General features: G+C 38.7%; 1 pseudogene; it reads right to left on the bottom strand.

Moving 5' to 3' along the window:
- Positions 1 to 326: 326 nt before the first annotated feature.
- On the bottom strand, positions 327 to 788 carry LOC100668896 (SS18-like protein 2; annotated as a pseudogene).
- Positions 789 to 14,538: the final 13,750 nt, after the last annotated feature.

Raw genomic sequence — 14,538 nt, 5'->3', positions numbered from 1 at the left:
GTTGTTTTTACCTCCATGAGGGTTTCTCAAAATTACACTTCCTTTTTTTTTTCATATTAATTTATTATTATTATTTTGTTTTTTTTTTTTTCAATTGTACTTTATTTGAAAGGCAAGCTTTATTTCAAAAGAGCAGTTGGAGGTACCATGACTACAAACTGCTAGAAGGGGGCACAATAAATGTCCATTTGGCAAGCCTTTCAGTTGAAAGGCTCCCTAATTCCCGCTAACTGGCCAACACCTACCCAGTTTCCTTTTTAGGTTGAAACTAAAATGGTCAGCTTGAAGGTGCCCCTGTTGTGTTTATTACCCAAACACACTCTCATTTCAGGAAAGAGGACACCCTGGGTCAGCAGTGAGGGGGGTCTGCTAAGTTATGAAATATGTGCATTGCGAATAACATTAATTTAGTAGCTCTCTTCGCATTTTCACATTTTTAAAAGAGACACAGAGGTTTCATTCATATTTTAAGCAGCTGAGTTGGTAATAATCCTGTCTCCATTTCCTAGGAGGTAAGTTACATTCAATTATTCCTCGTGACAGCCAAATGGAAGATTGTTCCACTGATTCTGCAGCACTGGTTGGGCTGGCATCTGCAATGGTAGCCAAACAAATGAGATTTCTGTGTAACACGTGCGGGTACCGGACGCACTTGTTTGCCCGGCCTTTGTTCTGATACTCCACGATATAGCGACTCAGCTGGTCATTTTCCTCCAGGAGCCGCTGGATAGTCTCTTGATTCACTTCCACCTTGCCCCGTAGCCAGTTGGCACGACGGCCACCAGCATCGTGGGAAGACTGGCGGAATCGTGCCTCAGGCCCCAGGGTCAGGTCCACGCCTCGCCCTTAACTGTACTTTAGATGAGGGTTTACAGAACTAGTTTATCACCAAACAGTTGGTACACACATTGTTGTATAACACTGGTTAACAACCCCACATGTCAACACTGTCCCTTCTAAACCCTGGTTTCCCTATTACCAGCTTTCCTGTTCCCTCCTGCCTTCCAGTCCCTGCCCCACGGCTGGTGCACCCCTTTAGTCTTGTTTTGTTCCATGGGTCTGTTCAATCTTTCGCTGAAGGGCGAACCTCAGAAGAGACCTCACTGCTGAGCTAAAAGGGTGTCCAGGGGGCATACTCTCAGGGTTTCTCCAGTCTCCATCAGGCCAGCAAGTCTGGTCTTTCTTTTTGAGTTAAAATTTTGTTCTAGATTTTTCTCCAGCACTGTCCAGGACCCTCTATTTTGATCCCAGTCAGAGCAGTCAGTGGTGGTAGCCAGGCACCATCTAGTTGTAACTAGACTCAGTCTGGTGGAGGCTGTGGTAGATGTGGTCCATTAGTCCTTTGGACTAATCTTTCCCTTGTGTCTTTAGTTTTCTTCATTCTTCCTTGTTCCTAAAGGGGTGAGACCAGTGGAGTATCCTAGATGGTTGTTCACAGGCTTTTAAGACCCCAGACGCTACTCAAAAAGTAGAATGTAGAACATATTCTTTATACACTATGTTATGCCAGTTGAGCTAGATGTGCCCTGAGACCGTGGTCCCCACAGCCCTCAGCCCAAAAATTCAGTCCCTCAGAGAGTTTGGATGTGTCTATGGAGCATCCATGACCTTGGCTTGTACAGGTTGTGCTGTCTTCCCCAGTATTATGCACTGTCTTACCCTTCACCAAAATTACCACTTATCTATTTTCTATTAAGTGTTTTTCCACCCCACCCTTCCCCCCTTTGTAATCATCAAAGATTGTTTCTTTTTGTATGCAAACCTTTTCTTGAGTTCTTATAATAGTGGTATCATACAATATTTGTCCTTTTGTGATTGACTTATTTCACTCAGCGTAATGCCCTCAGATTCATCCGTTAGGAGACGCTTCACAGATTCATTGTTGTTCTTTATAGTCGCATAATACTCCACTGTATGTATGCACCACAGTTTGCTTATCCATTCCTCTGTTGATGGGCAGCTAGGTTGTTTCCATCTTTTTGCAATTGTGAACAATGCTTCAATGAACATGGGTGTACATATGTCTATTCATATGAGAACTCTAATTTCTCTAGGATATATTCCTAGGAGTGGGAGTGCTGGATCATACAGTATTTCTATTTCTAGCTTTCTAAGGAAGCACTGTATTGTTTCCCAAAATGGTTGTATCATTTTGCATTCCCACCAGCAGTACATAAGAATTCCAATCAACAGTTGTTATTTCCTGTTTTATTGATTCCTGCCAGTAAGGCTGGGGTGAAACGGTATCTCACTGTGATTTTGATTTGCGTTTCTCTGATGGCTAGAGATCGTGAGCGTTTCCTCATGTGTCTGTTGGCTGCTTGAATGTCTTCTTTGGAGAAGTGTCTGTTCATTTCCTCTGCCCATTCTTTAATTGGATTATTTGTCTTTTTGTTGTAGAGGTGTTGGATTTTCTTGTAGATTTTAGAGATTAGACCTTTGTCTGATTTGTAATAGCCAAAAATTTTTCCCCAGTCTGAAGGTTCTCTTTTTGGTGAAGTCTTTTGATGAGCATAAGTGTTTAATTTTTAGAAGATCCCAGTTATCCAGTTTATCCTCTGGAGCTTTTGTGTTTTTGGTTGTGGTTTGTATCCTGTTAATGCCGTGTATTAGGGCTTCTGGCATTGATCCTATTTTTTCTTCTATGGAATTCATAGTTTTTGGCTTTATATTTAGGTATTTGAGCCATTTTGAGTTAGTTTTTTATGTGGTGTGAAGTATGGGTCCTGTTTTTTGTTTTTTGGAGCTGAATATCCCGTTTTGCCAGTACCATTTATTAAAAAGACTGTCTTTTCCCCATTTGAAGGAGCTTGGACCGTTGTTGAAGATCAGGTGACCATAGGTGGATGGATTTACATCTGGGTTCTCAATTCTGTTCCACTGATCAATGCATCTATTGTTGTACCAGTACCGAGCTGTTTTGACTACCATAGCTGTATTGTAGGTTCTGAGGTCAGGTAGTATGAGTCCTACTTTATTCTTCTTATTCAGTAGTGCTTTACTTATCCAGGGCTTCTTCCCTTTCCATATAAAGCTAATGATAAGTTTTCCATATCTTTAAAGAAGGTTGTTGGTATGTGGATTGGGATTGCAATGTATTTGTAGGGTGCTTTGGTTAGAATTGTCACTTTCACAATGTTGAGTTTACCTGTCCATGGGCATGGTATGTTTTTCCATTTATGTAGATCTCTTTTGGTTTCTTGTAGTAGTGTTTTGTAGTTTTCTTTGTATAGGTCTTCTACATCCCTGGTTAGATTTATTCCCAAGTATTTTATTTTTTTAGGGGCTTTTTTTTTTTTTTTATTTTAAAAGGTATTGCTTTCCTGATTTCCTTTTCACCATTCTCTTTATTGGTGTATAGGAATCCAAATGATTTTTGTATGTTTATCTTGTGTCCTGATACTCTGCTGAATCTTTCTATTAATTCCAGTAGTTTTCTCATGGAGTCTTTTGGGTTGTCTATGTGTAGATCATATCATCTGCAAATAGGGACAATTTAACTTCTTCATTACCAATTTGAATGTCCTTTATTTCTGCTTCTTGCCTTATTGCTCTAGCTAGGACTTCCAACATACTATTAAATAGGAGTGGTTATAAAGGGCATCCTTGTCTTGTTCCTATTCTCAAGGGGAATGTTTTCAGCCTCTCTCCATTAAGGATGATGTTGTCCATTGGTTTTGCATGTATGCTCTTTATTACATTGAGGAATTTTCTTTCTATGCTTATTTTACTGAGAGTTTTTATCAGGAATGGGTGTTGGACTCTGTCGAATGCCTTTTGTGTCAGTTGAGATGATCATGTGATTCTTTTCTTTCCTATTATTTATGTGGTGGATTACATTGATTGATTTTCTAATGTTGAACCATCCTTGCATACCTGGTATGAATCTTACTTGGTCATGGTGAAAATTACACTTCTTGAATGATCCAGGAACATCTTCTTGTACACAAGTCACACATTCCGCATCTGTGTGTCTTTTTCTTGAAGGCAGATAAGGTTCTAAAGGGAAAGGCCAAGGAATCCAAAAGCAATCACCAAATGAGGTGTACTGGACAAAGAGAGGAGCTGGTCATTTAAGGCCAGGCCCCATCTCCTCTGATGGCCAGAATGGAGTATTCTTCACTGTCCACTGTGTCTAGTAATGTGGGATTCTCCCTCTGCTGTTTGTGAGGACCAGAGACTTGGGGGTAGGGCCAAACTCTGAAGATGTAAAGAGTATGGCCATCTCTTATTTACCTGTCCAATTCCACGTCTGTGTTGTGCAGGGCTCAAAAGGAGCCTTGGCAGCTTAGTGAGTGGTTAAGTGCTCAGCTGCTTATCAAAAAGTTAAAAAAAGATGTGGCAGTCTGCTTTTGTAAAGGTTACCATTTTGGAAATGAGTCAAAATCAACTCTATGGCAATGGGTTTGGGTTGTGCAGGGCCCAGAGAGTGAAGTACTGTTTACCTAGCTACTGTGCTGCCTTATTATTCCCTTTTTTCCTACATTCCAGTCTTATTTTGGCAAAGGCATGCTTCAAAGCCAAAGATGTCATTTACTGAATTACTTGGTAGTTTCAAAATAAGTTTTGTTAGTCATACTTCTTCCTGAGCCTTGAAATAAAGGATGTAGTTTCCTAAAATTGTGTGCTCCTTGGGCACCATCTATGAGCCCCTTCACCAAGACCATAGCATACAGGAGACACTAAGGACTATGATGCCCACTAAAGTCCTGGCCCATCTATAAATGAGTCAAAATATTCTCTCTGGGAAATATTGCTCTAGGCCCATGGTGCTTTCAAGTTTTATTTGTAGAATTCTCATTCAAGTTCTCAGATCTAATAACTTGTGAGATTTGAGGGAAACGAAGACACTGTAGTGAAGATTTGCAAGGCTACTGAAAGTGAGTTAAGCAAGTGTTTTTATTACTTGGCCGTAGGGATAGCCGTGTTCTTGGGAAATCTAACTTATTCAGTAACAAATCACCCCAGAAAAATGACAACTCATGCCCCAAATATCACAAGATTGGCTGTGTAATATTCCTGTATTGAACCATTTATTGAATAATGTTGATATTCACCTAGAGGTTGTGGTCCAAATTAAAATACCAAGCTATACAAGATTTTATCTGTGGCACATATGTTAACCTCAAAATGAAACCATATTAAAGCTGTTGAGTGTCTTTCTGGAGTCTGGAAAATGATGAACTACTTCTCATACTCAAGTTAGCATTCCCAAATGATGTCCTGTAGGTTCAATGCCAGAAGCAATGCCACAACCATTCCATTCTATGACTTTCCTAAACTTGGGTTGGAAGAACCATTTTCAATTTCCAGGTGTAAATAAAAAATGTCATGCCACGTTAAAGTTTGGTGGTAATTATACCCTGCCACCCTGCCCTCCGCCAAAGGAATAAGAACGCTATTAATAGATAAGAATATGAAACAAGTGTTGAAATTATTTACTGAGTCAAAACCCATATAAAAAATCCTGTTAAATAGTAGTTTGTATATAGTTCAATGATGGGGTCAGAAAGGCCCAGAAGATACCTTAAAGATACCTTAAATACAAAAGTATCATGGAATCTAGATATATTCTGATATCTAAATGGTAATCTAGAAGAATAAAGACAAATAATTAAAAATTATTGACTTTATTGACTTATTGTTTGAGTCCCCTATTTACATTTTGAAAACATTAGCAGTATGGCCACAAAATATGCAGGATTAAACAAATTTCCAGCTTATTCAGTAGCTAAAAGAAAATGCAGCAATGGGAGGAAGTGGTTTGTTTCCAGAGAGAATTCTCAGAAAGATTTCTGAGCTTCAGCTTGTATTATAATGTTTATGGGAACGTTGCCTTCAAAGATTTATTTATGAATGTTTTTGGAGAAATGTGTTTGTAGACAGGAAAAACAGAAATATAATTGATCAATAAAATTTGCCATTATATTTACTCATATATAATATGATTGTACATTTTTTTTTAATAAAACCAGGATCAGAGTGCTGTGACAAAGTACATAGTAGGAAGATTTGGCCTAGTCAGGAGATTGAGGATGAGTTCTCCTATAGAACTAAAGACTACAGGGAGCTCTCAAAGATTAATACAAGGTAAGTGAGCAGAGGAAAGAAGAAAGTCCTATTGCTGTTGTAAGAAATTACCACAAATTTAGCGGCTTAAAACCACATGAATTTGTTATCGTACATTTCAGAAGGTCAGAAGTCTGAAGTGGGACTTATGGGCTAAAATCAAGGTATCAGCACAGCAGCTTTCCTTCTGGAGGCTCTAGAATGTTTCCTTGCCTTTTCCAGTATCAACAAACTCTGCTTTCCTTGGCTCATAAGCCCCTTCAAAGTCAGCTGTGGTACATCTTTCAATTTCTCTCTATTATTATTATTATTTTGAGTTTAATCTGAGCTAAACTCCCCATCTCAAGGTTGTTAACCTAATCACATCTGTAGAGTCCTTTTTTGCCATGTAAGGTACCATATTCACAAGTTCAGGCGATTAGGCCGTGGACATCTTTGGGGGAGAATTATTCAGCCTACCACACCAAAGGAACAACATGTGCAAGGACCATGTGACGGAGGAGGCATGGTATGCCCCTTTGGGACTGGAATTTTGAAATCCAGAGGAGAACGATAGGCAGTGAGGAGGGAGGAACATAGGGAGCAGACCTTGAAGGAATCTGTAGATTTGAAGGATTACGGGGAGAGAAGACTTGATCAAATCTGACCTTCTAAAGATCATCCTGTATGCAATGACTGCAGGGGACCAAAAAAGGGCACAGGGTAACAGTGAGGAGTCTACTGAAGCATTCTCAGTGAGTGATAATGATAGCTTGAGCCAGGATGGTAGAGCTGAAGATGGGGAGAAGTAGGAGATTCAGAAGACATTGCAGAGTCAGCATCGACTGGATTTGGTAATGTGCTACATAGGGTTTTATGTATTTACTAACCATCTGTCATAGATTGAATTGTTCTCCCCAAAAATATCTGTCAACTTGGTTATGCCATGATTCCCAGTATTGTGTGATTGTCCATCATTTTGTCATCTGATGTGATTTTCCTGTGTGTTGCAAATCCTATCACTATGATGTTAATGACATGGATTAGTGGCAGTTATATTGATGAGATCTACAAGATTAGATTGTGTCTTAAACTAATCTCTTTTGAGATATAAAACAGCGTAGCCAGCAGAGAGACATGGAGACCTCATGCCACCAGAAAACAAGAACTAGAAGAACAGCACCTCCTTTGGACCTGGGGTCCCTCCACTGAGACGCTCCTAGACCAGGGGAAGACTGATAACAAGGACCTTCCTCCAGAGCTGACAGAGAGAGACAGCCTTGCCCTGGAGCTGATGCACTGAATTTGGACTTGTAGCCTACTAGACCGTGAAAGAATAAACTTCGGTTTGTTGAAGCCATCCACTTGTGGTATTTCTGTTATAGTGGCAGTAGATAACTAAGACACCATCTTTCAGAATTGCTTGGCAAGGACTTGTTGACAAAATGCCTCCGTTTCTAAAGTTTAAACAATAGCGTACACTGGGAAACATTCCACTATGTTTTAAAAGATATATTTAAGTTAGAATTTTTTATAGCAGAAATAATAAGATCCCCATATTTCTGAGAATATTTTAATTTTTTTTTTTAAATAATAGACTTCTTAACGCCAGGAAAGTTTCAGGTGTCAGATTGGCATAGAATGATAAAGACTTGTTTATTAGAAGGGTCAGGCTTTAGGGGGCATTGAGACGTAAACCGAGTAAATTTGTACCCTCAAATCTGTGTCAGTTCTATTGTTTGTGCCTACCACTCTGCTTTGGTCAGGACCAAATTGGAGTACCTTCTGTGCTTATATATGTAGCAAATTCTCATTACACTGTGAATCATAAATCCACCTTTGTTATACTTTCTTAAGTGCTAACATAGAAGAAATAATATTCCAAGTCTAGAGGTCTCGTGCACTAGTATTATAAAAGCTAGATGGGGTAGCAGTAAAAGAGGTCCCTTGGATCCCTGGGTGCTGCAAATGGTTAATGTGATTGGCTGCTCACTGAAAAGTTAGACATTCAAGTTTCACTCAGAGGCACCTTGAAAGAAAGGCCAGGCAACCTACTGCTGAAAAATCAGCCATTGAAAACCTTATGGAGTACAGTTCTACTCTGACACACATGGGGCTGCCATGAGTTAGAATTGACTCAATGGCAACTGGTACTGGTGCAAAGTTTTCCTCCACCACCAGCTGTGCATGTCTTTATTCCCTTCTTTTGCACCACACACTCTTGTATTTTATTTTGACCTAGATTATGAATGCATATAAAAATCAAGAGTACATTGAATAAAGTAAATTGTGATTTAAGGGCAGGACTTTCAAGAAGAAAAAATTTACTAGCACAGTTCCCATTGAGTATAAAATGATGCAGCATGTTAAAAACAAGGGCAAATTTAGTCATGTGTATACATAGTACTTAAATAGGAAATAGAAAATGCCAGAGACCATCTATTTCACTTTTTTCCATTGCCTGTAACTTCAGTTACTTATAATGGGCTGGGTCAACTTTCAAAGATGCAATAGACCGAGTCCTGTAATTGTAGGGTTTAAGTTGTGGAACAGACAAAAAGGGGTGCATTGAGTTCTCTAACTCTACCTAGAAGCTATTTCCACAGGAGACTTTATTTGGGTCTCATGTCACTTTAGGGGCAACGTACAGTTGAATTTTTTACTTTCTTTCCTCCAAGTTCTACTGTATCTTTAAGATTTAGGTTTTTGGCTTCTACCTCATTCCACTTTATTTTCTCTCATTTAGTTTTTAATCTTTATATATATTTGACATTACAAAACAGCCTGATACTGGTACAACAACAGATACATAGACCAGTGGAACAAAATAGAGAATTCAGACATAAATCCATCCACATACGAGCAGGTGATATTTGACAAAGTCCCAAAGTCAGTTAACTGAGGAAAAGACAGTCTATTTAACAAATGGTGCTGGCATAACTGGATATCCAGCTGTAAAAAAATGAAACAAGACCCATACCTCACACCATGCACAAAAATGAACTCAAAATGGATCAAAGACCTAAATATAAAACCTAAAACAATAAAGATCATGGAAGAAAAAAGAGGGACAACACTAGGGTCCCTAATACATGGCATAAGCAGTATACAAATCATTACTAAAAATGCAGAAGAGACACTGGATACCTGGGAGCCCCTAAAAATCAAACACCTATGCTCCCAAAGACTTCACCAAAAGAGTGAAAAGACTACCTACAGACTGGGAAAAAGTTTTTAGCTATGATATTTCCAATCAGCATCTGATCTCTAAAATCTACATGACACTGCAAAAACTCAACTACAAAAAGAAGAATAACCCAATTAAAAAATGGACAAAAGATATGAACAGGCACTTCACTAAAGAAGACCTTCAGGTAGCTAACAGATATATGAGGAAATGCTCACGATCATTAGCCATTAGAGAAATGCAAATCAAAACTACAGTGAGATTCCGTCTCACTCCAACAAGGCTGGTGTTACTCCAAAAAACACAAAATAATAACTGTTGGAGAGGTTGTGCAGAGACTAGAACACTTATACACTCCTGGTGGGAAATAAAATGGTACAACCACTTTGGAAATCAATTTGGCACTCCCTTAAAAAGCTAGAAATAGAAGTACCATACGATGCCAGCAATCCCACTCCTTGGAATATACCCTAGAGAAATAAGAGCCTTTACACGAACACCCATGCACACCCATGTTCATTGCAGCACTGTTAACAATAGCAAAAAGATGGAAGCAACCAAGGTGTCCATCAATGGATGAATGGATAAATAAATTATGGTATATTCACAGAAGGGAATATTATGCATCAGTAAAGAACAATGATGAATCCATGAAACATTTCATAACATGGAGGAATCTGGAAGACATTATACTGAGTGAAATTAGTCAGCTGCAAAAGGACAAATATTGTATAAGACCACTATTATAAGACTCAAGAAATAGTTTAAACAGAGAAGAAAATATTCTTTGATGGTTACGTTAGGGGGGAAAAGGGGAGGGAGGGAAAAGGGTTTTCACTTATTAGATACTAGATAAGTTTTATTTTAGGTGAAGGGAAAGACAACACACAATACAAGAGAGGTCAACACAACTGGACTAAACCAAAAGCAAAGATGTTTCCTGAATAAAGTAAACACTTCGAAGGACAGCGTGGCAGGGGTTTGAGGACCATGGTTTCAGGGGACATCTAAGCCAACTGGCATAATAAAATCTATTAAGAAAACATTCTGCATCCCACTTTGAAGAGTGGCGTCTGGGGTCTTAGCCCTAGTAAGCGGCCATTTAAGATGTATCAATTGGTCTCAACCCATCTGGAGCAAGGAAGACTGAAGAACACCAAAGACACAAGATAATTATGAGCCCAAGAGACAGAAAGGGCCACATAAACCAAAGACTGCATCAATCTGAGACCAGAAGAACTAGATGGTGACTGGCCACAACCAATGCCTACTGCCCTGACACGGAACACAACAGGGAACCACTGAGGGAGCAGGAGAGCAGTGGGATGCAGACCCCAAATTCTCATAAAAAGACCAGACTTAATGGTCAGACTGAGACTAGAAGGACCCTGGAGGTCATAGTCCCCAGACCTTCTGTTAGCCCAAGACAGGAACCATGCCCAAAGCCAACTCTTCGGACAGGTATTAGACTGGACTATGGGATGGAAAATGATACTGCTGAAGAGTTAGCTTCTTGGATCAAGTAGACACATGAGACTATGTTAGCACCCCCTGTCTGGAAGGGAGATGAGAGGGCAGAGGGGGCCAGAAGCTGGCTGAATGGACATGAGGAGAGAGAGTGGAGGGAAGGAGTGTGCTGTCTCGTTACGGGGAGAGCAATTAGGAGTATATAGCAAGGTGTATATAAATTTTTGTATGAGAGACTGACTTGATTTGTAAACTTTCACTTAAAGCTCAATAAAAATTAATTAAAAAAAAAATACCTGACATTAAATTCTACCTAGGCTGCCAAAGGGTCTTGTTAAAGAGGATTAAGCTCTTTGCTCTATAATCATCCATTTGCCCATCTATCTATCCCTGCACTCATTCATTCCTCCATTCAACCAACATTTAGTTAGCACTTATTATGTACTAGGCACTATGCACAGTCACTCAAGGATGTAAAGATGAGAAAGACATTGCCTCAAGTCCTAAGAAGTTTCAGTCTCAAAGAGACAAGGTACTTTGAGACACGAAAATGAGGGATTTTTCTTCTTGGCAGGTAGGGGTAGGGTGGGCATTGGTCATGGAAGTCTTGAGAGAGAATGATCTTCATCTTAAAGAGTGAGTAGGTGGCTATGGTGAAAAATTTTAATTCAGAAATACAGAATATGAAATGCAGTGTTGAAAGGAAATTTAAATTTCACTCAATCTCATCTTTTAGCTTATAAATAAACTGATGTTCTTACCATATAAGTAATGAGTCCGACATCAAGCAGTTAATGGTGGATCCGGGAAGAGTATTGATAAGAGAACCTACTATGTGCCACGCAGACTGCAAGCGCTTTACCTGCACTATCTCTTTAACCCTCACTCAGCCCTTCCTTCACAATAAGGAATCTTAAGGTTCAGGGAGGGTAAAGTGAATTGCCTATAAAATGGCGGAGCTAGCTCAGAGCTGGGTCTGGCTCCAAAGCAGTAGCCTCAGCAACATTTCATAGCTTCAAAAATTCCTAATCTGGTTTCCCTTCCACTCTCCCACATTGCCTTACAACAATTTATAAAGTATCAAATTAAAACCAGACGGTTCCCTATAATGTAAATGAAAACTTCTTGAAAGAAATTAGCATTAAAAATGTAATTGTGGCTTGAGGCCTCACATTCTTCTAGCCTTAACAGAATGTACTATTCATAAATCATGTGACTGATCCAAGAATATTCATTTATTCATATAAATATTGAAACCAAATTACCATTCCTATTGTCATTACAATCATTACAGATATAGATAAGATTTCTATTTCAAATCTTAGAGGAAGAAAAATCCAATAAAAATTATTGTTATACATTGGTATACAGAGTATTTCTGATACTAAGATTATCCTGTTAAAACAAAAATCATGGCAAGCCAATAATAGAAACTGATTCAAGTTTGTTTAATATACATTTTGGAAATTGGGGTAACATTTCAACTAGGGAGAGAAAAATGTTTGTTCCAGAGATGAAAAGAATTTCCAAAAATTCTTACAGTGCACCTAACTGACATTGCCATGGAAAAGAGCCAGAACAGTCTTTATATAGTAACAATTTACCCTAAAACACAGTTTCTAGTCTGACCCTGGAGTTTGTTTCCATGAAACTGAACTAAATTCTTCAGAAGAGCACAATGCTCAGGGCAAAGTGGTCTGTACCAATTAGCAAGACTATTGTTTGACTTAAAGGTGGCTTTTAGGAGACCAGTCTGCTTAAGGATCAAGGTTCAAAAGATCACCTTCAGGCAATGGCCTGGAGGGTCACCTCAACTCCACGGACCCTGGAAATAGGGATTCCAGGAGAATTAAAAACTGTTTTTCAATTCCCATGAATATTTCCAAACAAATAAAGTTCAAATGCATATTGATGTACTTAGAGTTCAGATTTGATGAGTATATTAGGTTAAAGAGTAAAGCAATAATGAAGGGTTAAACATATGTGGATTGAGAATGAGGTGGGGAAAACTACATAAAGAAAGTTTAAACCACAACATAAAAAAATTCAATATGTAAAGATTAAATTGAGGAGATACAATTTATCTAGATAGAGAGAACTCTAAGTAATTCACCAATTGTTATCCTAGGGTAAGACAGTCTCCCTTGAAGGTGAAGTGGAAACCCACTACCACCGAGTTGATTCCAACTCACAGCAACCCTATAGGAAAGAGTAGAACTGCCTTATAAGGTTTCTAAGGCTGTAAAACTTTAGGGAAGCAGGCTGCCACATCTTTCTCCTGTGGAGCAGCTGGTGGGTTCAAACTGCTGACATTTTGGTTAGCAGCTGAGTGCTTTAACCACTGTGCTACCAGGGCTCCTTGAAGTAGAAAAGTGAGGACAAATTAAAGTAATTCTACTTCAACTAAGAATAGTAAATTAGAAACTGAAAACATAAATAGCTTTACCGAATAAGAGAAACAGAAGCAATTATTGGGATTTTTATAGGGGTAAATCCTTAAGCTTTAGGTTACTATTGCAAAGTATTATATAGAAATTGCTACCTCTTTTAATAATATTGGAAACCCTGGTGGTGTAGTGGTTAAGAGTCCAGCTGCTGACCAAAAGATCGGCAGTTCAAATCCACTAGGCGCTCCTTAGAAACCCTATGGGGCAGCTCTACTCTGAGCATTTTAGGTTTTATTTTTGTGACTTCCCTATCTGGGTTGATATCTGGTTGCTCTGTCCTGTGTTCTAGTCTTGGGTTGTTATTTGATGTTATTGACGTTTTAACCACGGGACTCCCTTTAGTATTTCCTGTAGTTTTGGTTTGTTTTTTGCAAATTTCTTAAACTTCAGTTTGTCTGGAAATGTCCTAATTTCACCATCATATCTGAGAGACAGTTTTGCTGGATGTATAATTCTTGGCTGGCAATTTATTTCCTTCAAGGCTTTATATATGTCATCCCATTGTCTTCTTGTCTGCATGGTTTTTGCTGAGTAGTGCGAGTTTAGTGTTATTGGCTGTCCTTTGTAGATGACTTTTCATTTATCCCTAGCCGCTCTTAAAATTTCTCTCTTTATCTTTGGTTTTGGCAAGTCTGATTACAATATGTCTTGGTGACTTTCTTTTGGGATCTACCTTGCATGGGGTTACAATGAGCATCTTGGATAGATATATTCTTATCTTTCATGATATCAGGGGAATTTTCTGCCAACAAATCTTCAACAATTCTCTCAGTATTTTCTGTTATTCCCCCTGTCCTGGTACTCCAATCACTTGTAGGTTATTCCTTTTCATAGAGTCCCACATAATTCTTAGGGTTTCTTCATTTTTTAAAACACTTTTATTTGATTTTTCCTCAAGTATGTTGGTAATAAGTGCTTTATCTTCAATCTCACTAATTCCGACTTCCATTGCCTCAATTCTGCTCTTATGACTTTCTATTGAATTGTCTAATTCTGAAATTTTGTTGATCTTCTAAATTTCTTTTTGCTGTCTTTCTATAGATCCTTCAGCCTATTAAATTTACCACTGTGCTCTTGTCTAATCTGCTTAAGTTCCTCTAATGCTTTGTCTGTGTACTGCTTGGCTTGATCTGCGTCTTGCCTGATTTCCTTCCTGATCTCTTGAAGAGTTCTGTATATTAATCTCATGTATTCTACCTCTGGAAATTCCAGGAAGTTCTCTCAATATGGAAGATTTCTTGATTCTTTATTTTGGGAGCTTGCTAAAGCCATCATGGTCTGCTTCTTTATGTGATTTGATATTGACTGTTATCTCTGAGCTGTCAATAAATTATCATATTTATTTATGTTTTATTACTGTGTCCTAACTTCTTGTTTTCATATGCCCAA

Source organism: Loxodonta africana, chromosome 11 (assembly GCF_030014295.1).
Source record: "Loxodonta africana isolate mLoxAfr1 chromosome 11, mLoxAfr1.hap2, whole genome shotgun sequence".
Lineage (NCBI taxonomy): Eukaryota > Metazoa > Chordata > Mammalia > Proboscidea > Elephantidae > Loxodonta > Loxodonta africana.
This window is presented reverse-complemented; position numbering and strand designations above follow the sequence as displayed.